The sequence below is a fragment of the Gobio gobio genome, assembly GCF_949357685.1.
Source record: "Gobio gobio genome assembly, chromosome: 24".
Classification (NCBI taxonomy): domain Eukaryota; kingdom Metazoa; phylum Chordata; class Actinopteri; order Cypriniformes; family Gobionidae; genus Gobio; species Gobio gobio.
This window is the reverse complement of record NC_137120.1, coordinates 16,804,014-16,828,271: the sequence shown is the minus strand read 5'-3', so window position 1 is coordinate 16,828,271 and position 24,258 is coordinate 16,804,014.

Sequence of the window (24,258 nt, the reverse complement as noted above, 5' to 3'; positions counted from 1 at the left end):
AACGGCTGTAACAGGTAGACCAATCACAACAGACTGGGCCATCTGACCAATCAGAGCAGAGTAGACCAATCACAACAGACTGGACCATCTGACCAATCAGAGCAGAGTAGACCAATCACAACAGACTGGACCATCTGACCAATCAGAGCAGAGTAGACCAATCACAACAGACTGGGCCATCTGACCAATCAGAGCAGAGTAGACCAATCACAACAGACAGGGCCAACTGACCAATCAGTGCAGAGTAGACCAATCACAACAGACTGGACCATCTGACCAATCAGAGCAGAGTAGACCAATCACAACAGACTGGACCATCTGACCAATCAGAGCAGAGTAGACCAATCACAATAGACTAAGCCAACTGACCAATCAGAGCAGAGTAGACCAATCACAACAGACTGGGCCATCTGACCAATCAGATCAGAGTAGACCAATCACAACAGACTGAGCCAACTGACCAATCAGAGCAGAGTAGACCAATCACAACAGACTGGGCCATCGGATAAATCAGAGCAGAGTAGACCAATCACAATAGACTGGGCTACAAACCCATTGTAGGAGACCTCAAAAAATAAAACTAGGAACATTTAAAATATCATAATAAGGGCACTTTCTGTACAATGAACTTTCAGTAATATTTGAGTCAAATGAACTCCTTTCATTTAGTTAATTTCACTGTTTGGTTTTACACTGAATATTAAATGTCTTTCTTAGTTATACACATGTTACAGAAAGCATTAAGGAAACATTCAGTTTTATCACTTTGCAAACGTTACAAAAACATTTGAACAACTTTGAACAAATATTATCTTAATGTTATTGGAGGGAATGCTGAATGTTGCCCAAAAGGGTTCCACATAAAATAATAATAACAACTACAACATAAAACATTTGGAATGAGAATTTAAATTTTTGGAAGAACTGCTGTGTACTTAAGAACTTAATTTAACAGAAATAGCAAATTTTTCATTTGAGCCTCATTTTCCAACAAGAGAAGAAAAAATGCAATTGCTTGTTGCGAAAACTCAGAAAATGTCATGAACATTTTATGTCATTAATATATTTTTTATATTAGAGCACCTTTATGGACCTCAGATTGAAAGCCCAGGTTCCAAGAGTGTACATCTAAGACTTCTCTTAACTCCGCTGGCAGGTAATGTGACACTACACAGATTAAATTATAGGAAATCTACAATTTCCAAGGAAGAGATTCAAAGTACATGAATCTCTGAGGGGAAAAAATCAAGGCATCAAAACATCTTCCAGGAAAAAAAAAAGACTTCTTAAAAGTACTTCTTAGACTTGGAGCCACATATTAGACTCTTAAAGAGATTATGAGGGCGTACGAAACCGAAATTATTTTAAATTGGGCAATGAAATGCCTGCTTTCCCAGTGTGGTCTGCCATGATGTTTTAACTCACAGAAGCGAGGTCAAGTAAAGCGCACCTGGGTTAAAGCTCAGACTGCGAGAGGAACTCTTCCACTGCCAGAACAAACAGCAAGAATTTCCAACTGATTCAATCGTTCTGCAAAGATTACTGTATGTTCTCATAGATGCTCATTTCTTTCTAAGAATGACAGAAATCCTCTTTTTTTTCTTTAATCTGGCCAGTATTAAACAGATGATTGTGCTGCAGCGGAATAATTCAACTCTTCCTGATTTTAGTCCCACATTTCATCTGTAATAATCATAAAGACCTATGACAAACCACATATGCTCTAATTTTTAGTAGTTTCCATATTGAATCACAATATACCAGCTCACAACGTAAATATTTTGTTAGCGACACACTGGCTGTAACCTCTTGGACAATCCCACTTTAAGATGATTCCAGAGGTGTGTCCCTAGTTAGTTATAGAAGGAATTTTTATTGAAAAAAAAAATAAAATTATGTGGGAAAATTCTCAGTGGTAAAAAGCACTTTCCACATTTTCTTAAGCATTAAAGTCACAGATTCCATGTTTTAATGCAGTGAGAACTACATACAATATCTAGAATAAAGATTTAAACCTTCATCCAATAATTAAAATAATCATAAATTTGACACAATCTAAGAATCATAAATTTGACACAATCTACTGACTTGATTAATAAAAGCTGGTCATTAATTACTAAAAATGGTCCCAAATGCTTGCAACCCTATTACCGCATAAGTCACTTTCTGCCTGTTAGCATTCAGTTTCATGGACTTTTTGGCCCCATTACCTATTTTCTTTTGTTCCATTTTCTCGCTCCTCTTTTATTCCCATTGATTAATTAGTTGTCAGCTTTTCAGTATTTAAGTTCCTCTTTGTCTGGCATTGGTTGTGTTGTCGTATGTCACACGCTCCCAGACAGCAACATAGTGTCCAGCCCACATTTGGTACATGTGGAATCCATGTGTACCAGATGTGGGTCGGATCTGGGCCGAAACTACACTATGTTGCTGTCTGGGCTGTTACTTTATCTTCATACCTGTGGATTACCTGAGTTTGTTAAATTTAATGAACACTTTTGTTTTGGAATCTTTATCAAATTCATCAGACCTAAAACGTTACATCCCTACTGCAAAAAATAGAAATTCCAACAAAATTATAAACCCAGCACTTTTGGACTGCAGGAATGTCCACCAGAGCTGTTGCCCGTGAATTGAATGTTCATTTCTCTACCATAAGCCGTCTCCAAAGGCGCTTCAGAGAATTTGGCAGTACATCCAACCGGCCTCACAACCGCAGACCACGTGTAACCACACCAGCCCAGGACCTCCACATCCAGCATCTTCACCTCCAAGATCGTCTGAGACCAGGCATCCGGACAGCTGCTGCAAGAATCGGTTTGCATAACCAAAGAATTTCTGCACAAACTGTCTGCATGCTCGTCATCCTCATCGGGGTCTCGACCTGACACTGATGAATCCCGGTTTTCACTGTACAGGGCCGATGGCAGACAATGCGTGTATGGCGTCATATGGGTGAGCGGTTTGCTGATGTCAACGTTGTGGATTGAGTAGCCCATGGTGGCGGTGGGGTTATGGTATGGGCAGGCGTATGTTATGGACAACGAACACAGGTACATTTTACTGATGGCATTTTGAATGCACAGAGATACCGTGATGAGATTCCTTGTTGTGCCATTCATCCACGACCATCATCTCATGTTGCAGCAGGATAATGCACAGCCCCATGTTGCAAGGATCTGTACACAATTCCTGGAAGCTGGAAGCACTTTCATTTTCATTATGGACGTTTAGTTTGCTTGTCTTTGTTCCCATGTTCCCGCCATCATTAGTTTCCTTAGTTACTCATCATGTTGCTAATTAGAGCACACTTGTTTTGAACTGATTTCATTTGCCTGTGTATTTAAGACCTTCAGTTCTCTTGACGCTTTGCTGTGTTCTTCTCCTCATCTTCTTTGTGTACCCAGAGATGTTACAGAACACCAGACCTTAAAAGGATTGTGGATTATGCTGCAAAATGTATGTCTTCATCCGTGAAGGGCTTCCTATTCTGAACTATACAGGGACTTTAACCAGCTCACCCAGCACTTTCATTTTGATGATGACACATTAAAACAATTGTACTGGGTTGAAGCAAAATATTACAGATTATATATTATAATATTACAGATTACAGATGAATTATAGACAAATATTACATTATCACTCACAGACCCAGAGCCCACGCCCACTGTGGATACAAAGCCTGTGCCCACGGCAGACCCCGTGCCAGAGCTGATAACCGGCACGGATGTAGAGCCAGAGTCAAAGCCTGCTATGGAGCCAGTGCCTGCGGTCCTATCTGTTCTGGAATCGAAGCCAGCCGTCCAGTCTGACCAGGTGTGTAAGATGGATTCCCACACAAGCAAGGGCCACTCCACATCCATGAATTTTGGAGAATTATTTATTGAAGAATGTTAGGGAGAGGATGAAGTGAAAGGGGGAATGGGATGGTAGTCCGGTTGATCTGGGCGTCTGGTGTTGGCCAGTTAACTCCCTTTTTAGTGGAGCTAAAAGAGGAGATCTGCCTCTGCTGATCTCAGGCAGTGCCGAATCTGTTTTGCCACCCTGCTGATGATGAACCCTCCCAGCCTCCCTCTCCCACCTCGTCTGCTGAAGCCAGTCAGTCCTTCTGCCTCCTGCTGGCTCCCTCCCGTCCCTCGTCTCCTCCTCTGTTGACTCTACCCTTCAAGTTGAATCTGCCTGGGGTCTTCCGGTCACCAGCTCTGCAGTGGTGAGGGGATTACCTGGCTGTGACTCGACCAGTCAGACTCGACCAGTCAGCTCCACCTTGGCTCCTCGTCCCTCCGGTTCTACCTTGGTCAGACATTGGTCTGCCTGCACCAAAGACTTATGGGACATCGTCTGTTTTTCATGCCTCCACCCCTTCGGCTCTGAGCTCTGAATGCCTTCCGGCTTCGCTTTAGTCCTTTGACGCACCTGCTCCACCCCAGTCCACCGGCACCCTGGCTTCACCTGACCTCCTGTACCTATAGTGTAGTCTGGTCTTACCTTCCCCTCGGCTGCGTAGGGGTCTCCAGTTTTCCGGGCTACACCGTTGGCTGTTGGACCGTTAACTCCACCATGGCTCCTCCCGCCATTGGTTATGCCATGGGGATTTTCAGTCTCGTCTGTTCTGCTGTGGTGGCCTTCTGCTCCGTCATGGAAGTCTTCTGCTCCTCTACTCTCCTGAACTTTATTTTGAATGTTTGTAATTTACAGCTAAAAATAATCCTCATTTAATATCAATACTAATTAAAACATGAGGTGCACGAACATCATCTTCTGATGTTTGAGCACATCCTCTCACTGACTATTTGCTGAAAAATTAAACAAATACAGCATTTTTCCAAAGGGTTTTGGGAATCTATTTAGTATCCTATTCATGGCAAAAACATTTCAATGCCTGATGACTCTTTGAGACCATGAGTCAGAATAGCATATCATAAATAAACTAGCATTTTAGGAAGTTGGTGAAATTACCAAAACCTGCATCTAATAGAACAACTGAGGTTTCGTGCTGTTTTAATTTTGTAATCGGCTACTTTCTTCACACAGACTTTTTAGATTTAATCCATTAGGACTGGAACCGCAGGCCGCAGTTTCCACTAACGCTGCTTTGTTGTATTTTTAAACTAAATGGAGTTTATTCAACAATAATGAGTAATAATGGTCAAATAAAGTATAGCTAAAGCAAGCACTTCATTAAGACAATCTGATGTAATTAATAAACAAAAATGAATGTCAAGTGAAACAACATTCTCGTTTTAGTATATATCTGAAATATTTTATCATTCCCACTCATCTCAATGCACTTTTCCCCCCAATATATAATCCTAAATATTTTAAAAAGCAAGGCTTAAGGAAATATATTTTACACACTGACAAACATATATTACAGAATGTGCAAGAAAATACATTTTTAGTCTTGAAATACATTTTTGGTAAATGCAACATGCATTGAGACTGCTGAGGCTGATAGTGTATGATGCAATTGCTCATTTTCATAATTTGCACACCTAAGAACGTGCAGGATCTAATGATGCATATGAATTAAACGTCGAAGGTGTTCTGCCATGGCGTATAGCCTGTGTGGGATGACGGCTTTAAAACACCCCTCCCTATCATACCGTTCCCTGCATTGTAATAAATTGGCAAACATTTAGGCAGTTCTGTGTTATCTCACAAGCAAAAGCCCTTTTGAATAGCTGGCCGGGATTACCAGCAAGCTGTTCAGGAAAGATTGTGGAGGGGGCGGACACTGAGTGGCCAGGAAGTGCCTGGTGTGCTTGAGTGGCCGTGGCATGGAGGATGCCCAGGAAAACCCTTTACGTCTGTGACTGTGATTCAAAGTAACTCAAACCTAATTAGTCAGTTTGAAAAAAAAAAAAAAGTTGTCTTTTGTATTGTCTAAAGTAGAAGCACTACATTACGTAAAACAGATTGAGGGTTTGGTTATTGTTAAAGGAAACTTTTGTCCAAAAATGAAAATTATGTCATCATTTACTCACCCTCATGTTGTTCCAAACCCAAGTGACGTTCCTTCAAATAAGAAAAGGGAGAAGTTCAGGAAAATCTCAAAGGTGCTTTTTTCCCACACAAGGAAAATGAATGGGTTCGAGCCTCAAAGGTCTTGAAGATATCTTACAAAGGTACGTTTAATTCTTCTTATCAAGAAAAGAGCAAAATTATTATTATTATTGGCCGCAAAATCTGTGCAACACAAATAGAGAAGTTCAGGAAAATTTGATCAAATGTGTTTTTTTTTCCCCACACAACAGATTCAAAAGTCTTACAAAAGTACTAAAAGTTTGGGATTTCAATACCGAAACTATAACTTTGTGTCAAGAACAGACTGCAAAATCTTCGTGATCCAAAGTTAGAAGTTCAGGAATATCTCGAAGGTGATTTTTTCCCACACAATGAAAGTCAGCTTCAAAAAATATACAAAGGTACTATAAAAGTAATAAAAAAGTTAATGTCTTCTATAGCGATAAGATGACTTTTTGTCAAGAACTTACATAGTAAGTTTAAATAGTTATCTCGAAAGTTCAGGAAAATCTCAAAAGTGCTTTTTTCCCACACAATGAAAGTCAATGCTGTTGAGATTCAAAAGTCTTACAAAAGTACTAAAAGTTTATGTCAAGAACAGACCAAATTTCAATTGTTATTGGCTGCAAAATATTCGCAATCCAAAGTTAGAAGTTCCGGAAAATCTTGAAGGTATTTTTTTTTTCTCACACAATGAAAGTGAATGGGGTTGAGCTTCAAAAGTCTTACAGATATCTTACAAAAGTAAGTTTAAGTCTTCTATAGTGATTCTAACAGGCCAACATTTTAATTGTTGTTGGCCACAAAATATGTGCAATACAAAGAAGAGAAGGTGTTTTTTCCCCCACACAATGAAAAGTCAAGCTTCAAAAGTCTTACAAAAGTACTACATTTAAGTTTTCAATAGCAACACAATAACTTCACGTCAAGAACAGATCAAAAGTTAAACTGTTATAGGCCTCAAAATCTTCGCATTCCAAAGTTAGAAGTTCATGAAAATTTCAAAAGTGCAGTCTACGCCTTGCGCCATGTCAATGGCAAAAGAAGGTTTGCGTTGGCGCAAGCTGTTAGTAAATCTGGCCCCATGTCTTCGTTAGCAATAAGATGACTTTGTGTCATGAACAGACCAACATTTTAATTGCTATTGGCCGCAAAATCTGTGCAAAACAAATAGAGAAGAGCAGGTAAATCTCAAAAGTGCGTTTTTTCCACATAATGAAATTGAATGGGGTCAAGATTCAAAAGTCTTGCAAAAGACTAAAAGTTTAAGTTTTCAATAGCAACACCATAACTTTGTGTCAAGAACAGACCAAAAGTTAAACTGCTATTGGCCGCAAAATCTTCGTAATCCAAAGTTAGAAGTTCAGGAAAATTTCATAAGTAATTTTTTTCCCAATCAATGAAAGTCAATGAGGTTGAGCTTCAAAAATGACACAAAAGTACTATAAAAGTAATAGTTCATGGAGTGAAACGGTCCAAAATGTGTTATTGGCTGCAAAATCTTCTCAATGCATTAACACTATATTTGAACGCGGACAAGATTTGTGTGATACTGCAGATTGGAAGCTTTTTAGCAAACATTGTACAAGCTATCGTATGAGAATACTTGCAATATAGTCATATGTAATACTTATACTGCTTTGGTGTGTTTATGTCCCATTTGCTGCACAACAGCATTCATCCCCATTCCGTCTCATTATAAGCTCTATGAAGATTCCACTAATCCTTTTGTGTTCCATGGAAGAAGGAAAGTATGATCGCTGATCACTGGTTTGGAACGACATGAGGGTGAGTAAATAATCATTTTTGGGTGAACTATTCCTGTAAGCAAAAACGACATAATACATAAATGATAAATGATGTTTGCCTGCGCTCATAGATGTCCTTTTGCATAAAAGTTTTCCAACGTCATTTTATAGCTTTGACCTGAGGTTAGATGTCTCCAAGTCTCAAAAATATTTGTGGAGAAAGAGCTGGTTTAGATTTAGACAATTGCGATTAAACAATATGTAATGGAGGTCCAAATTTGGCCGCTTGATTTTACATTTCCACAGGAACCAATACTGCTGCCATCTCAATTTTTGTTATCAAACGTAGCTAAAGAAAGTGATTCATAGTCGACTGGAAAAATGGACGCTGCTTCTGCTTTAAGCGAAAACATGATTGCACTCCACCCAACCTCGACATCTCAAAGTCCACTTCGGCTGGATCTAGCATTGATGTTGGACTGTAAGATACAACAATACAACGCTGACATTTAGCACCAAATGGAAAGAATCATTCTGTTTCAAAATCTAGTCAACTGACTTGCTGTCTAATGGACAACAACCTTCTTAAACCCAAATGGAAACAAGCTACGTAGGTAGCAACATGCTTAGCAGTAACTCACATACATTAAAAAATCTTCTACAATGCATTGAAATACTAACAATTTATATGTTAAAATATATACATGTCTACATTTGAATGGCCATCAATGGAGAAAGATGCTAACTAGCCAATCTCTGGACTTTTGCTTTGATGACATGATACTCTCATAAGCACCAAAATACACAAATGAGCTTAAATTATACATTTTTGTTCCTATGTTGTATCCACATTGTTTCTGTGTATTTCTCATTTGAGCAGGACATTTTTTTTAAGACTTTTTAAAATACCCAATAGCAAGGCTAAAAAAAGTTATGCTTCAATTTTCTAACAGTCATATTCCTACATGTAGAGCTGGAGTCAGCACCAGACTTTCCCAGACGCACTTATATCTGAATTTATACAAATTGTTGCACATTAGTGGCCCGTATGATTCATTCTGCAGCTGCATGTCAAATTCAGCTGAAACAGGTACATGGAAAAGAGCTGACAGAAAACAGAATCCCAAACAATCTGAGGGGCTGCTGTAAACTTTGCTCTTTGTTAAATGGTGAGCACTAAAGAGAACAAGGAAAAAAGACAAGGAAAAGACAGCCTCTGAGCTGTGCTGTGCAACACACTTCTTGGTGTTTTTGTGCATGTATCTTTCAAATGCAAATGAGCTGCTTCTCCGCCCCCTATCCCGCAGAGGGTGGAGCCTGTACAGCTCGTGCCTCGAATACTCTGCCAAAAACTAAAAAATCTGTTTGGTTTTGATGATCATCTCTATCACGTTTACGCTCACTTGACATTGCAGTTCTTCATCATCATGAAAACGTCTCGGTTACGTATGTAACCTTAGTTCCCTGAGAACAGGGAACGAGATGCTGTGTCAGAAAGACGCTACGGGGAACGCCTCCAGCGTGACAGGTGTCTGAACTACTATCGAATCACGGCAATCCTTTTGACCGGCGACAGCCTATGATGTCATCAAGGTGCGACCAGGAAGTATATAAGGGCGCCTTGCAAACATGACACCGCTTCTTCGTCTGAAGGGACTGTTTGGCTGGCAGGCCCCGAGGCATGGCAATGAGATGCAGCGTCTCGTTCCCTGTTCTCAGGGAACTAAGGTTACATACGTAACCAAGACGTTCCCTTTCGAAAGGGAACTCGCGCTGCGTCAGAAAGACGCTACGGGGAACGATATACCCACGCCGCCGTGAAATGCCTGAACCACTCCCCCTCTGGTCACACAAGGCTGTCAGTAACAGCATTCCTTACGGTCATAGCCCGAGCTATAAGCCTTATGAGGAACCTTAGTGCGTCTGCACGAGGTCCTACTCAGGCTGCTCAAAGGCCTGGATCCAACCAATTCAACAGAAGGGGCTCCTTTAAGGGAATGTGGCTAGGGGGCCCTAGGGCGCCCCAGCCAGCCACTAATGCCACCAGGGAGGCCTGGCTTGGTGCTGCTTCCGTGGGGCCATCCTTGTCTGTTTTAGAAAAGAGCCTCTGGACACTCGCCTCCTGGAGAGGCATCCAGCCCAAGGTACTGCGAACTGGCAGTGTCCTCCTCAGACCGGATCTCAGAGACGGGCATCCTGGAGAGCAGTACTCAACATAGCGCTTTCAACCCTTGCTAACCCTTGCTAGGGGAGTTAATCTGCTCGATCCTAGGATCTACTGAGCTCTTATCAATATAGAAACACTCAAGAGGCCAGACTGGCCTACGAGCTGATTGAATTGGGAGGCCTCGCGAGGGGCCTACGGCCATCTGATCAGGCCCAGGCAGCTTCGGGCTCACAGACGACCCTCAAAGAGAGGGGAGCTCAAAGTCTGCCCGGTAGGTAAACCAGGTTGTAGGCTAAATTCCCTCACTTGGGGACCAAGTAGCAGAAGCAACATGCTAGGGTAAGACCGTCCTTAAATGCTGCCGGCTAAAGGCCAGATCACTGATATCAGGTCCCCACTAGCTGTCAGCGTTATGCCAGTTAACAGTTCCCGAACTGAGAACCCAACCTCTTAGGGAGGCCTAGTGAGACATTATATGATAGCAGTACATGCCACATGCCCGAGAATCCAAACTCAGGAACTCGCTTGAAGGGAGGCCTGGTGAGGCCTACTACCTGGTAGCAAGCCTTTAGGGAGGCCTGGAGAGGCCTACTACCTGATAGCAAGATTTGCTAGCTACCTGAGCATCCTGACTCAGGAACTCACCCTCAGGGAGGCCTAGTGAGGCCTACTACCTAATAGTGAGCCTTCAGGGAGGCTTAGTGAGGCCTACCACCTGGTAGTAAGCAAAGCTAGCTGCCCGAGCATCCTGACTCAGGAACTCGATCTCAGGGAGGCCTAGTGAGGCCTACTACCTGATAGCAAACCTTCAGGGAGGCCTGGTGAGGCCTACTACCTGATAGTCCCGCATGCCTGCTGCCAGAGGCATCCTGGTCCCGGGGCTCACCCCTATGGAGGGTCCAGGAACTCGCATCCAGGGGAGTTCTCCTAGAACACTAGGAGAAAATACACGCCTAGCAATACTCTACATATCCGCAGGAATGAGCGATGCCTTCCCAGAGATAATCTTTTTTTTTTTTTTAATCCTGGGAGATCTAAAAACTGTTTTTCCCACAGTGAGCAGAACAGCTCTTAAATATACCTCTCATTTCCTTTGCTGGCTCTCTACTAGCAACACCAGCTCACCATGGAGCCCGAGCAACTGGTGTATAATGACCGTTCTAGCCATCCTAACAGGGGAACTACAGGCCCTACAGAAATATCCAACGATCCACAGCGATCCCCGAAGCCCTCTACAGGGAGCATAAGTCAGAAAATATATTAATATTTTTATTATTCTTTTATTCTTATAGGGGACTTACCCGCTCGCCTGCGGCGCGCCATGGTATCCACCCACAAGCTTAATTCACAATATGTATGCTTAGGTGCACCACTACCACGGGCCTGAGGGGGCGCAATCACAGACCAGCCAGGCAGGCCCTAGCACATCATCGTGGACCCACCTAGGCCGGATGTACGAAGCACCTGGGGAGATGATGAAGAAGAGGAGTGAGGGTCAATGTAATTCTTAGCTCACCCTCAGGGAGGAGACCCATCATGAACGCTGACTGCGTTTTTTGATACACAGCTCCTACCTCTCCCGGGAATCCGCCTCTGTGTGCCCCACCCTCGACTGAGGGGGCGCAAGAGAGGCAATGCTGGCCCTCGGGCCCCGTCTCCGGTCCTCGGACCGTGATGCCTCCCGTCTGCCTGGGACCCGGATCTCAGTGGTATACAGGTCCTCAGACGCTGCCAAATGCGCTATTCCTCCGCGATGCAGGCCCTCGGGCCCAGTCTCCGCCTGTTGCGCAACCTCCGCATCAGGGACACATCCCCTGATCGAGATCCCTCAGCAAACTGGCCTGGTGCGCATGAAATACTGCCATGCTCTAAGAAGTAGCACTGGGCAGACCTGCTGCCGTGTATGCCCTGCCATTAAAGCGACAGATCGTTTAGGTGGCAGGGTTGGAGCTCTCAGCTTCCCAGATGCGAGACTGCACACATCCCGTTAATCGGAGGTGACAACACATGCCCATATTCTCCTATCCTCCCGCCATCAGCGACATACCGCTGATGTTATACCGCTGATGTCAGTGAGAGGTTATAGGTTATTCCATGCCCTCTCGATCTAAATAGGAAGATCAGGAAGGAATGAAAGCCCAACTGAGCCGATGATTATGGCTGGGGAGAAATCGATTGTTTAGTCCAACACGAGCGATCTCTCCTCTAACGCCAACATGGCGGCTGCAGCCCGCCTGCAGCGTGTTTCATAACATTCAACGGCTCAGCATACACAGTCGGGATGGCTGAGAAGATTAACCCCCCTTCTCACAGCCATCCCTACAGCACTTGCAAATAAGTCTCGTCAGCCGCCAGAACGTCAGAGGGAAGAACACCTTCCCGTGACGATTTCAGCGAGCTCTATCCGAGAAACCCGTGATGTGCATTCCGCGCTCAGCATCGGCATGAGTGGGACTGCATCATCAGTCTCAGATGCCAAACCCTCTTCCCTCAGGAAGAGAACCAGACGAGAGCAGAGCGATCTCGGATTGACAAACGCTCGCATTATACAAACAAACAAACAACTCGATAAGAGCTGACTGTGCATGTTCTTGATCCCAGGCAGAATCACACGGCTCGTGTGTATACAATAATGAATTTGGATTACCTTAACTCGAAGCATTTCATACAGAACAGTCCCTGAAGACGAAAAAGCAGTGTCATGTTTGCAAGGCACCCTTATATACTTCCTGGCCGCACCTTGATGACATCATAGGCTGTCGCCGGTCAATAGGATTGCCGTGATTTGATAGTAGTTCAGACACCTGTCACGCTGGAGGCATTCCCCGTAGCTTCTTTCTGACACAGCTCAAGTTCCCTTTCGAAAGGGAAATTATGATCTGCATGCATTTTAAATCCATATCAGTCTAAACTTCTGATATACTGTTAGGTTTTCTGAGCGCACACACCCGAAGCACGTGCACAGAAAGCGGGATGTCAGACGGAGCGTCTCGTGAGTATCAAACTAAGTTCTCTTTCACGTCTTATTGCGCTTAAACTGTCAAACACGCATGAGGTTATGTCACAAACACAAAGTTCACAGGGAAAGAAGTCACATGTCTATATTAGATCTGTGTATTAAAGTGACTGCAGAAAAATATACAGTATGCTATATGCTGTTAATAGGAATCAACCAACAAAATAACTGCTCTTGACTGAATAACTTTAGTAGCTTTAATAAGAACACATTTCTGACTTAAATGCTGCTGTTAAATGCTCTGGCGAGGAGATAAACATGGGGGACAGTGTACAGCTCACTGTGGGCGGGGTCTATGCTAATAGAGCGGAGTCTGTCAGTAGTGGTGGACGGGTCTATACTAATAGGACAGGGTCCGTCAGCAGTTGTGGGCGGGGTCTATGCTAATAGGGTGTAGTCCATCAGCAGTTGTGGGCAGGTCTATGCTAAAAGGGCGGAGTCCGTCAGCAGTCGTGGACAGGGTCTACGCTAAAAGGGCAGAGTCCATCAGCAGTCATGGGCGGGGTCTATGCTAATAGGGTAGAATCCATCAGTAGTCCTGGGCGGGGCCTAAGCATATGTGACATTACATTGCAAGAATCGGCAAATGGCTTGTTCTGAGACACTGCCTTTGATTTATGGGGATTAAAAAAGAGGAGTTACTGTTGCTACATCAAACAAGCCGTGGCACTCTTACGCCACACATCATGTTCTCACGCAGTGAAAAATACATTGCAGAGCAACATGCAAGACAAAACAGAGCAGGTTACTTTTGGTATGAAACAAGGTCTTTTTAAAGAAATTCAAACAATAAATACCATTTTGCCGCTCTTTAATGTGTCGTGACAGATCGCTGTAGCGCTTCAGTTCCAGCGATCATCTCTTTACAACTAGTTATAGCATGAAATAAACATGAATGAACATCAGAAGGTATGCTGTTTCAACTGCGGAAAGACGTCAGTACACATCATTCTTCAAGTTCAAGTCCACCGACATTAATCTACTAACTCTCCTGTCTGGTTTGTTTGGAGGACAAAATGTGAGATTTGTCAGATCGCCTATCAATCGAAGGGTCAAAGTCGAAGTTTATTTCTTCTTCTTCTCCAAAATGAATTACATTTTTGAGGGCCTATACATGCTCGAAATCTCATGAAACTTTGAACACATGTCAGATGTGGTTAAAATTTACATCTGATATGGGATTCAGGATTAGGTGTGGCAAAATGGCTCGATAGCACCACCTACAAAATTTCAATGAAGTGCACCTCCTGCTACGTTTCACATACGTGGATACAATTCGTGGAATGTAATGTCCCAAAACCTACGAAAAAGTATCTTGAAGCGAAGCCAGCCATTTTGAATTTACTCTGTGATTTGTGTGCAGTTTTTAACTAACTCCTCCTACAGTTTCAATTGGATCATCTTCAAATTTGATGAGTGTAATCTTAAGGCCTTTGTGATGCTAAATTATGAAGATCTTGAGTTTTCTTCGAAGGGCGTGTCCCTGGCGGTCTGAAAAATTCTGATGTTTCACCATGAAACAGGAAGTTGCTGTAACTCAGGCAAACAATGTCTTAACTTCACACGTTTGATATGAGTTCTGTCCTGAACACATGTCCATGCCCACATTCAGTTATGTCATAGCGCCACCTGCTGGCAACAGGAAGTGACATGTTTAACATTGTTATGGACTCTTAATAACATATTAAAAAGTGTCACTCACCCCAAATTTGACATACTGTAAAAACTAAATAAACTGTGGTCTATTGTGGACCAGACTTTATACCGATACTCAAAAGTATTGGTACATGGTACAAAGATTTGGTAGACGTGCGCCTAACTGATACAAATGATATTGGACACAAATGGAAAGGATTAATAGACAATTAAGTCCTAGTAACTCCGTACAACAAACCGCTAGGAAGGAAGTATCCCTTTATGACTGTACAAACCCTCTGCTGAGATCCAGACATATATTTCCACTAAAAACCACAAGAGCTAAATTGGCACATCTGGTAAAATACAAGAGTTTGTTTTGATGCGCTTTGTACTTTCACACTGATTTTCCAGACTATTTCTTCAAATTAAAAAAGGTACATTTCAAATGCCACTGTCCCTTGTGAAAAAGTGCTCTTACAACTATTGAATGTGCACTTGTAGTGATCTTAAAATCTTAAAAGCATATTTTAAAAAACTATACTTGCAGATAATATAATATTAATTAAATAAAATGCCACTTAAGTGTACTTAAAGAGAGTATACTATCATGGCTGATTCAATGTGCCCTTTGTAATATTGTCAAATAATTATCTTTAAGAAAGGCAAGTATTCTCATGAAACCCAAATATAGCTTGTAGTTTTTGTCACTAAGATACTGATTATTGATATATCAATATAGCTTACCAACTCTCAAAACATATTCTTTGATGGGTTTCTGTTTGGATTAAGTTTATATCTTATATGATATATTAACTGTCATTCTTTTGAGTTATGATAAATGATCATTTTATGTGTGTTCCAGTCATCCATTTTTAAAGGGAATTTTCCTCTCATTAAAAAGCATTATTTAGTTTCCAGCCTGTACTTACACGATGTTGTAAATTGACCACACATGATGAACGTTTGGATTTTGGAGCGACTCCCTGAAGCTTCGATGCCCACTTGAGATTTTAAACCGCTGATCAAGTAACGAAAACAAGATAAGGCAAAACGCGTTCGGTGGTTTATTTGATTTCTAAACAAAAACCACATCGATGACAAACTGATTTAGTAATTAAATTGTTGGGATTGTGGATGGGAGAAAACCCAGAGGCATGTTGGCATCAAAGAAAAAATGTTAAAAAAAGAATATATATCACTGATTAAGAAGATTAAAACAAGGAAGCATTGTGAGAAAGCGTGACTCTTGGCAGTGTTGAAGCTTCAGCGTTTGCACAGTCATCACAGTACAGAGACGAGACGCCCCTCGGGAAAGTCAATCAGAAGCTGAAAGATCAGGCAAGACGCAACATGGGGAAGAAAGACTGTGGAAAATATCCAGGAAAACTTTGGTGAGCATCTCTATGATTATGAACTTGCATTCTCAAATGCTACGGTCACACAGCAGCAGAATACGAATACAGAATACAGTCCTGCTTTACAGAAACATTCACAGTCTGTCCATCCATCCAGCCAGCCATCCATCCATCCATCCATGGGTGGCAGTGGCTCAGTGGTTCATGTAGGTTGTCTACAAACTGGAAGGTTGGTGGTTCAAGTGTCGAGGTGTCCATGAGCAAGACACCTAACCCCAGCTGCTCCCGACGAGCTGGATGGAACCTTGAATGGCTGACACCGCCGTCGGTGAATGAATGGGTGAATGTGAGCCAAGGTGTAAAGTGCTTTGGTGGCCATGGGTCTGTTGAAAGTGCTATATAAATGCAGTCCATTTACCATTCACCATCCATCCAATTATCCAACGATGTATCCATCCAGCCATTCAATTATCCATCCATCTATCCAATTATCCATCCATCCATCCATTCATCCATTCATCCAGCCATCCATTTATCCACCTATTTATCCATTCTTTCATCCATCCATTTATATATTTACCCATTTATCCATCCATCCATCCATCCATCCATCCAATTATCCATGTATGTCTGTCAATCTGTCTGTTTGTCTATCTGTCTAGCTTTCTATCTAATCATCCAATATCCATCCATCCATTTTTCTATCATCCATCCATCCATCCAATTATCCATCCACCATCCATCCATTTATCAATTTAGCCATCCAATTATCTATCTATCTATCTATCTATCTATCTATCTATCTATCTATCTATCTATCTATCTATCTATCTATCTATCTATCTATCTATCTATCTATCTATCTATCTATCTATCTATCTATCTATCTATCTATCTATCTATCTATCTATCTATCTATCTATCTATCTATCTATCTATCATCTATCTATCTAGTAATTTACTTTAAGGTTATTAATGTTTGTATCTTTTCATGGTTAGATTATTGTATTGTCATTCTCATTTGTCTCCAGCTAGTTCAAAATGCCGCTGCAAGAATGTCTATCTAATCATCCAATTATCCATCCAATTTTCCATCCAATTTTCCATCCATCCATCCATCCATCCATCCATCCATCCATCCATCCATCCATTCATCCATCCAATTATCCATCCACCCATGTCTGTTTGTCTGTCTATTTATCTGTCTAATCATCCAATTATCCATCCATCCATCCAATTATCCATACATCTATGTTTACATTACATTTACATTTACATTTAGTCATTTAGCAGACGCTTTTATCCCAAGCGACTTACAAATGAGTGCAATAGAAGCAACTAGGACAGTCAAGTGCAACAATATGCAAGTGCTGTAACAAGTCTCAATTAATCTAGAACAGAACATAACGGACTTTACTTTTTTTTTTAAATTATTATTATTTATTAATAAATAGACAAACAAAAAATGAATAGGGTGATAAGTGCTATTCTTGATTGGTCAGGTGCTGCTGGATCTTGGATTGGTCAGGTCTATGTCTGTCTATCTATCTATCTATCTATCTATCTATCTATCTATCTATCTATCTATCTATCTATCTATCTATCTATCTATCTATCTATCTATCTATCTATCTATCTATCTATCTATCTATCTATATATATATATATATATTATCTATTTATCTATCTATCTAGTAATTTACTATAAGGTTATTAATGTTTGTATCTTTTCATGGTTAGATTATTGTATTGTCATTCTCATATGTCTCCAGCTAGTTCAAAATGCCCCTGCAAGAATGCTCATGAATGCCAAGAAGACTGACTAAATTACTCAATTGTTATCCTCATTGATATACTAGTTCAATATAAGATTCAATCCAAGTTTTTGATAAAGCAGTTTAGAGAACGGCCCCAGAATACTAGTTGAGGTTATTAAGCCATATAATTCACACTTAACACTAAAATCCTCAAATAAGCTCCTGTTAACTATTCCACGAGTGTGTCTTAAATTGAAGGGTAATTGTGCTTTCGCTGTCGCTGGTCCAAGATTATGGAACAACCAGTACCCAATTTTAATATCTTTAAGTAATGTCTAAAGTAACACTTTAGTAATTTTGTTATGTGCTTTAATTTACAGTTAGTAATTGTATTGATGATACTTAAAACTTTTGCTTTTGTCCCTGAAAGTGTTGTAAGCATATTACTATGTGGTTGCTAGAGTGTTGTTGGATTGGTTGGCTAAGCTCTTGTTAGCCTAGACTCTTCTAAACTTTGATCTGACCTTTATGTTTTCCTAATACAGCTTGATAGAGTGACCTCAACCACGGACATCCACTTGTGTTTGTTTGCATATCGCATGCCAATTCTTTCTCAAGTGCACTCATAAAGGAAGTACAGTAGGGCAGATTTTTCTATGAGGTAAGAGAGCTATATATAGCACAATTTGACCACAATCCAATCTGAAAAGTTTTTAGGTTCATGAGTGTCGACTAAATTCTGATTGTGGCATAGCTGTTTTAAAAGCTCAACTTCCCAGGATCGGAGCCAGTTGCTAATGTGATGACAAATGATGGTAATAATTTTGAAAAAAAGAAATATCCTCCTAGAGAGATGGTGGCCACGAGTCTTATAAAGCTGAGAGCGCTTGGTTTATAGCAGCCCGCTTTCCCGGTCATTGCAAGGGCTCCCTTCCGCTACTCAATATACTTTACTGGCAAAACGTATAAAACACCAACCGGATTTTTCCTTTTTTTTCCTTTCTTGAATTTGAGCTATTGTCAGACACACTGCATGACTCATGGAATATATGAATCTAAAAAACGTCACAAAATATTATCAGACCGCATGAAGACAACCAAGATTGTTTCTACAGCCCATTAATGAGAAATACATATTTTTAAAATGAGCAGAATGAAGCTAAACATATAAGTAACAGAAATAACAGTAGCAAGTTATACAATACTGATATTTTACATACCTGTGAAGCTTGAAATATTCCAGTGAATAAATGCAATAATTCTCCCCAAACTGAAAAATCTGTCAGGAGAACTTTTGTAGAATGCTCTCGCTACTCTTTTCCATTCAACAAAAGTTGGTTCCCATTAACTTTCATTGGATGGAACTGAGCAGCGTGAACATTCTTTGAAATGTCTTTTAAAGTCTGAAAGTTAGGAAAGACAAGATAACAGAATGTTCTTTCCGTTAATGTCTTCGAAGGTAAATTAGAGTTGAGGTGCAACCACTTATTCTTGGAAGATGTGATTTATTAATGACATTTCATTGTTTGGTGGAATAGCTGATTATTTTCTCTTTTTTAATTTCTGTAATGCTCTTGTTTTAACTTGTACGAAGCACTCAGAATGATCACTGAATCGTTTTTGAAATATTGGTCATAGCCTTTTTTTATATATATAACTAGATGATAACTGATATAACTGAGATGGTGGTCCAGTGGGTTAAACCATGGAACTGACATGCAGAAGGTTGCTGGTTCGATCCCAGCGGTCACCACCAGTGTGTCCTTGAGCAAGGCACTTTACTCCATGTTGCTCCGGGGGGATTGTCCCTGTATTAAGGGCACTGTAAGTCGCTTTGGATAAAAGCGTCTGCCAAATGCATAAATATAAATATATAAATATATATAACTAGATTTACTAAAGAAAACATGAATGGTGCTTGTCTGTGCAAAACTCACTGACATGATGTTGCCATGTTGTAGGTGGTTGCCAAGGTGTTGTAATGCAGTTTCTAAGATCAGATTTAGTGTTAGATTTAGTGTCAGATTTCAAGTTTATTAGTGGTATAAGTCGAAACACGCCCAAGACTCAGGTCCCTCCTTTAGTGTAAAGGTGCAGTAACATTTACCGCTGTTTGTTGAAATTTCAGGAACTACAGTAATTTTACAATTTTGATTTTGATTTCAATTTTGATTTAGTTGGAAGATTTTCCAATGCAGATTTTCGTAAAGTTGACCAACAGAAATATGCTTTGTTTGAAAGTGACTTCTGTGTCAGCTGTGCAGGATTTATTTTGGCACAATTGCTAGTAAAATTCACAAATATAAATTTTGAAGTAGAAAGACTGAAAAAGTATGTTCTGTACATTGTTATACTTTATTTCAGACTCATAGGGCCATATATTCATACACATCATTTTACAGAAATGTCTTGGTCATAGAGTTTGCTCTCATGGTTAACTCATCTCTTTTGATAAAACATACAGCATATATACAAGGGAGTGCAGAATTATTGGGCACGTTGATTTTCTGATCATATTTTTTTTCCAGGCACATTTGACCAATTCCAAACCACAGTAATCCTAATAATTACTATTAATTTAGTATTTAATAATGTATAAGTGATATATAATTGTTCATGAAGGCTGGAAATGAAAATCACCTTATATTCAGGTGTGCAGAATTATTAGGCATGTTTTCTTTTACAGATAAATTGAGCCAAAAAAGAGATTTAACTTTAACTCAAAAATATTAAATGCCCATGAGAAGGATGCAATACTAATGCAATACTAGACATTGCCGTTAAGGCGTGACCATTGGACAGTGAAATGCTCGTTGGGTCAGCAGGGTCGGACAAAAACATGTGGCGGAGAAAAGACACCTGTTAACTGCAAAAGAATTAAGAATTAAGGTGAAGAATTAAGGGTGAAACCATCAGGAACCCTTTAGTCTCCAGCGCCACCATTTTCCAAAGCTGCAACCTACCTGGAGTCTCCAGAAGTGCAAGGTGTCAGGATCTCAGAGACTTCAGTTAGGTAAAGAATCCTAAAAAATGGCCCCCACTAAATAAGAATCATTAGCTGAAGTGTTGTAAAATACATGAAGAAGGTTTTTTTATAGGCTTTATAGGTTTTATAGGTTGATAATGACTCTTGAAGGACCAGCATCACATCCTCCTGTACCACTGTTTGAAGAATTCATCTTCCAGAATCTGGCAGTACGTTTTGGGAGTTCATTTTAGTCCATCCTGAAGTCCGTTTTGCAGAGATGGACTAAAAATGAACTCCCAAAACGTTCAGCTTGTGATTCTTATCTAGTGGGGGTCATTTTTTAGGATTCTTTACCTAACTGAAGTCTCTGAGATCCTGACACCTTGCACTTCTGGAGACTCCAGGTAGGTTGCAGCTCTGGAAAATGGTGGCGCTGGAGACTAAAGGGTTCCTGATGGTTTCACCCTTAATTCTTCACCTTAATTCTTAATTCTTTTGCAGTTAACAGGTGTCTTTTCTTCACCACCTGTTTTTGTCAGATCCTGCTGACCCAACGAGCATTTCACTGTCCAATGGTCATGCCTTAACTGCAATGTCTAGTATTGCATTAGTATTGCATCCTTCTCATGGGCATTTAATACTTTTTGACTTTTCAGTCTGAGTTAAATCTCTTTTTTGGCTCAATTTATCTGTAAAAGAAAACATGCCTAATAATTCTACACACCTGAATATAAGGTGATTTTCATTTCCAGCCTTCATGAACAATTATATATCACTTATACATTATTAAATACTAAATCAATAGTAGTTATTAGGATTACTGTGGTTTGGAATTGGTCAAATGTGCCTGGAAAAAAAATATGATCAGAAAATCAACGTGCCTAATAATTCTGCACTCCCTGTACATTTAGCATTTACCAGTTTAATTTCCTCATAATCTGTCCATACCAAGCTTTAAACACATCTCTAGCCTCCAAATGGATTTCAGACACATATTCATTCCATCAAGCCCTAAAATTATATTTTTTGACAGAAAGGTCTACTGGCATTATTTAGTCAGTCCAGTGTTTCATCATACATCACAAATAAGTCATGGGTATGTTAAGAATTCTTACAACATTATCACACATAATAGTCTCATAGCTTGCACATCTAAATTACTTCAAATCTTCTCTGTCAATCATTTCTATTGCTAAGATTATTTACTGTAAGTCTTGGTTAGTCGAATTTTCCACTTTGTTCATTAATATCATAATTGTTCAGCTCAGGTAAACTTTCAACATTAATAATCATAGAGACAGGTATAAGATTCTGTTGTAAGGTTACAATCAATATCTCAAGTTCCCTTTTTGTCAGTCATGTTCAACATTGCGTCGAACCGACACTTGGGGTCGCTCATGGGAGACCTCTGACATATTCAGAAAAGGCCAATGAAATTGCAGAGCAAAATTTGCATGTCTGGACATGCCCTGGAATGCGTGATATTTGCCTCAATTGTGTCAATTCCAACCCGAGTGAAAAATTTGCATCACACGTCACACACAAGCCAATCAACGAAGAGTTTATTGACATGTTATCAAACTACGCACCCATCATCCTCAAGTAGCGCTGGAAGAGGCTGTCATCCAGGCACAGTTCCTGCAGAAGACAATGAAATTCACAAGTTGTGTGCACCTCTGGATGGACGTCAACGTTTGGCTTTCCAGCATATTTGAGACTTCCACAACAGGTAAAGTCCAGCAACAGTAGTTATCTCCAACATAGTTGATGACGGGAAAAATGGCAAAAATAAATGCTGTTGTTATTGATGTGCATGAAGGCAGTCCTCATCGTGCAATGTTTTCATTCACACGCGTGACACGAAAAACAAGTAATCCCTGCGAGTAATTTAGAGCGAGTAACGTAATGCAAATATTTGCTTTTCTTTTGGTGTCGACACACCATAAGAATCAAATTTCCTCACAAAAGAGGAAATACATGGCGGATTGTGTAAATTACAACAAGCTTTTCCGTCCGAGTTCTTCTGGGTGTGGTCACTTCATGTCTCCCTTGGACAGCCACAATCTATTTCTTCAATGTTTTGGGTCATGCTCACACTGAAAAAATCTTTGTGGATGTTCTCATTGCAAGAATATGACCATGAGCATGCTCTCGCAGCTCTCGTTCTTTTTCAAAAGACTCAGAGCCACCTCAACTGATACCCGTCCTGGTCCTTCTACCTCCGATTGGTTCCTTGGGTCGGAGCGCAATGCACCGCCGTGCCCCTATTCTTTTCTTCCCGGAGGTGTATGAGAAACTGTTGAAAACGTGGAAGGCACCTTTTTCTGTACCAGTTACTCCGTCCTCACCACCCTCAATGGTGGGGCGGCGCAGGGGTATTCGGAGGTTCGCCAGGACCTTTGCCACTATATCAGGACCTCAAGGTAAGTGCACATTACACATTACACCACAAACACTAAGGGACACAATGTCTCCAAGCATGGTCAGCCTTGTTCCACAATGATGCGAGAATGGTACCCAAGAGAGGTGGAGGGGCTCCCTCAAGATGCTCGCCCAGAGACATATGCTAACATGTGTCAGATACCAGGATTGGTTTGCAGCAATAGACCTGAATGACCTTGAGCACCTTAAGGACCATGTCCCACTTCAACTGGGAGAAGAGCAAGTGCTCCCCTGTGCAGAGCATCTCTTTTCTCGTGTGAAGTTGGACAAGTCTAAATGACAGCACGTCTTTCAGAAGAACGTGCTCCCTCAGTGCGGAATTGCTTGAATTTGTTCAAGTACAAGACAGCGGTCCCTCTAAAACATTTTCAGAGGCTCCTGGGCCACATGGCATCCTCGGCTGCAGTAATGCCACTCAAGTTGATGCATATGAGACCACTTCAGCACTGGCTTCATGCCAGAGTCCCGAGATGGGAGTGACGCCGTGGCACACATTGTGTCACACTGGCGTGTCATTGCACATTCAGCCCTTGAACAAACCTTGCTGTTCTACGGACAGGTACTCCCTTAGAACAAGTGTCCAGGTGTGTTGTTGTTACAACAGACGCATCCAAGACAGGCTGGGGCGCCGTATGCAACGGGCATGCAGTTTCAGGGTCCTAGATGGGCCTTCGGCTGCACTGGCATATCAAATGCCTCGAGTCGTTGACTGTGCTTCTGGCCCTGAGGAGGCTTCAACCTTTGATTCAGGGCAAGCATCTGTTGGTCCGGACGGACAACACAGCGACAGTGGGCTAACATCAACCCCCAGGGCGCTATTCGCTCTCGTCATGTTACAACTTAGTGTTAGTTTTGTGAATTGGTATATTTTGTTAGGCCTAACACCATGCTTCCTAATTCCTAATGAGTCCAGTGGTGGCGTGCTTTACACCACTGCATCCGACGCTTTGCATTGCACTTGGTGATGTAAGGCTTGGATGCAGCTGCTCGGCCATGGAAACCCATTCCATGAAGCTCTCTATGCTCAGGCCTTGAGCTAATCTGAAGGCCACACAAAGTCTGGAGGTCTTTAGCTATTGACTCTATAGAAAGTTGTTGACTTCTGTGCACTGTGCACCTCAGCATGTGCTGACCCCG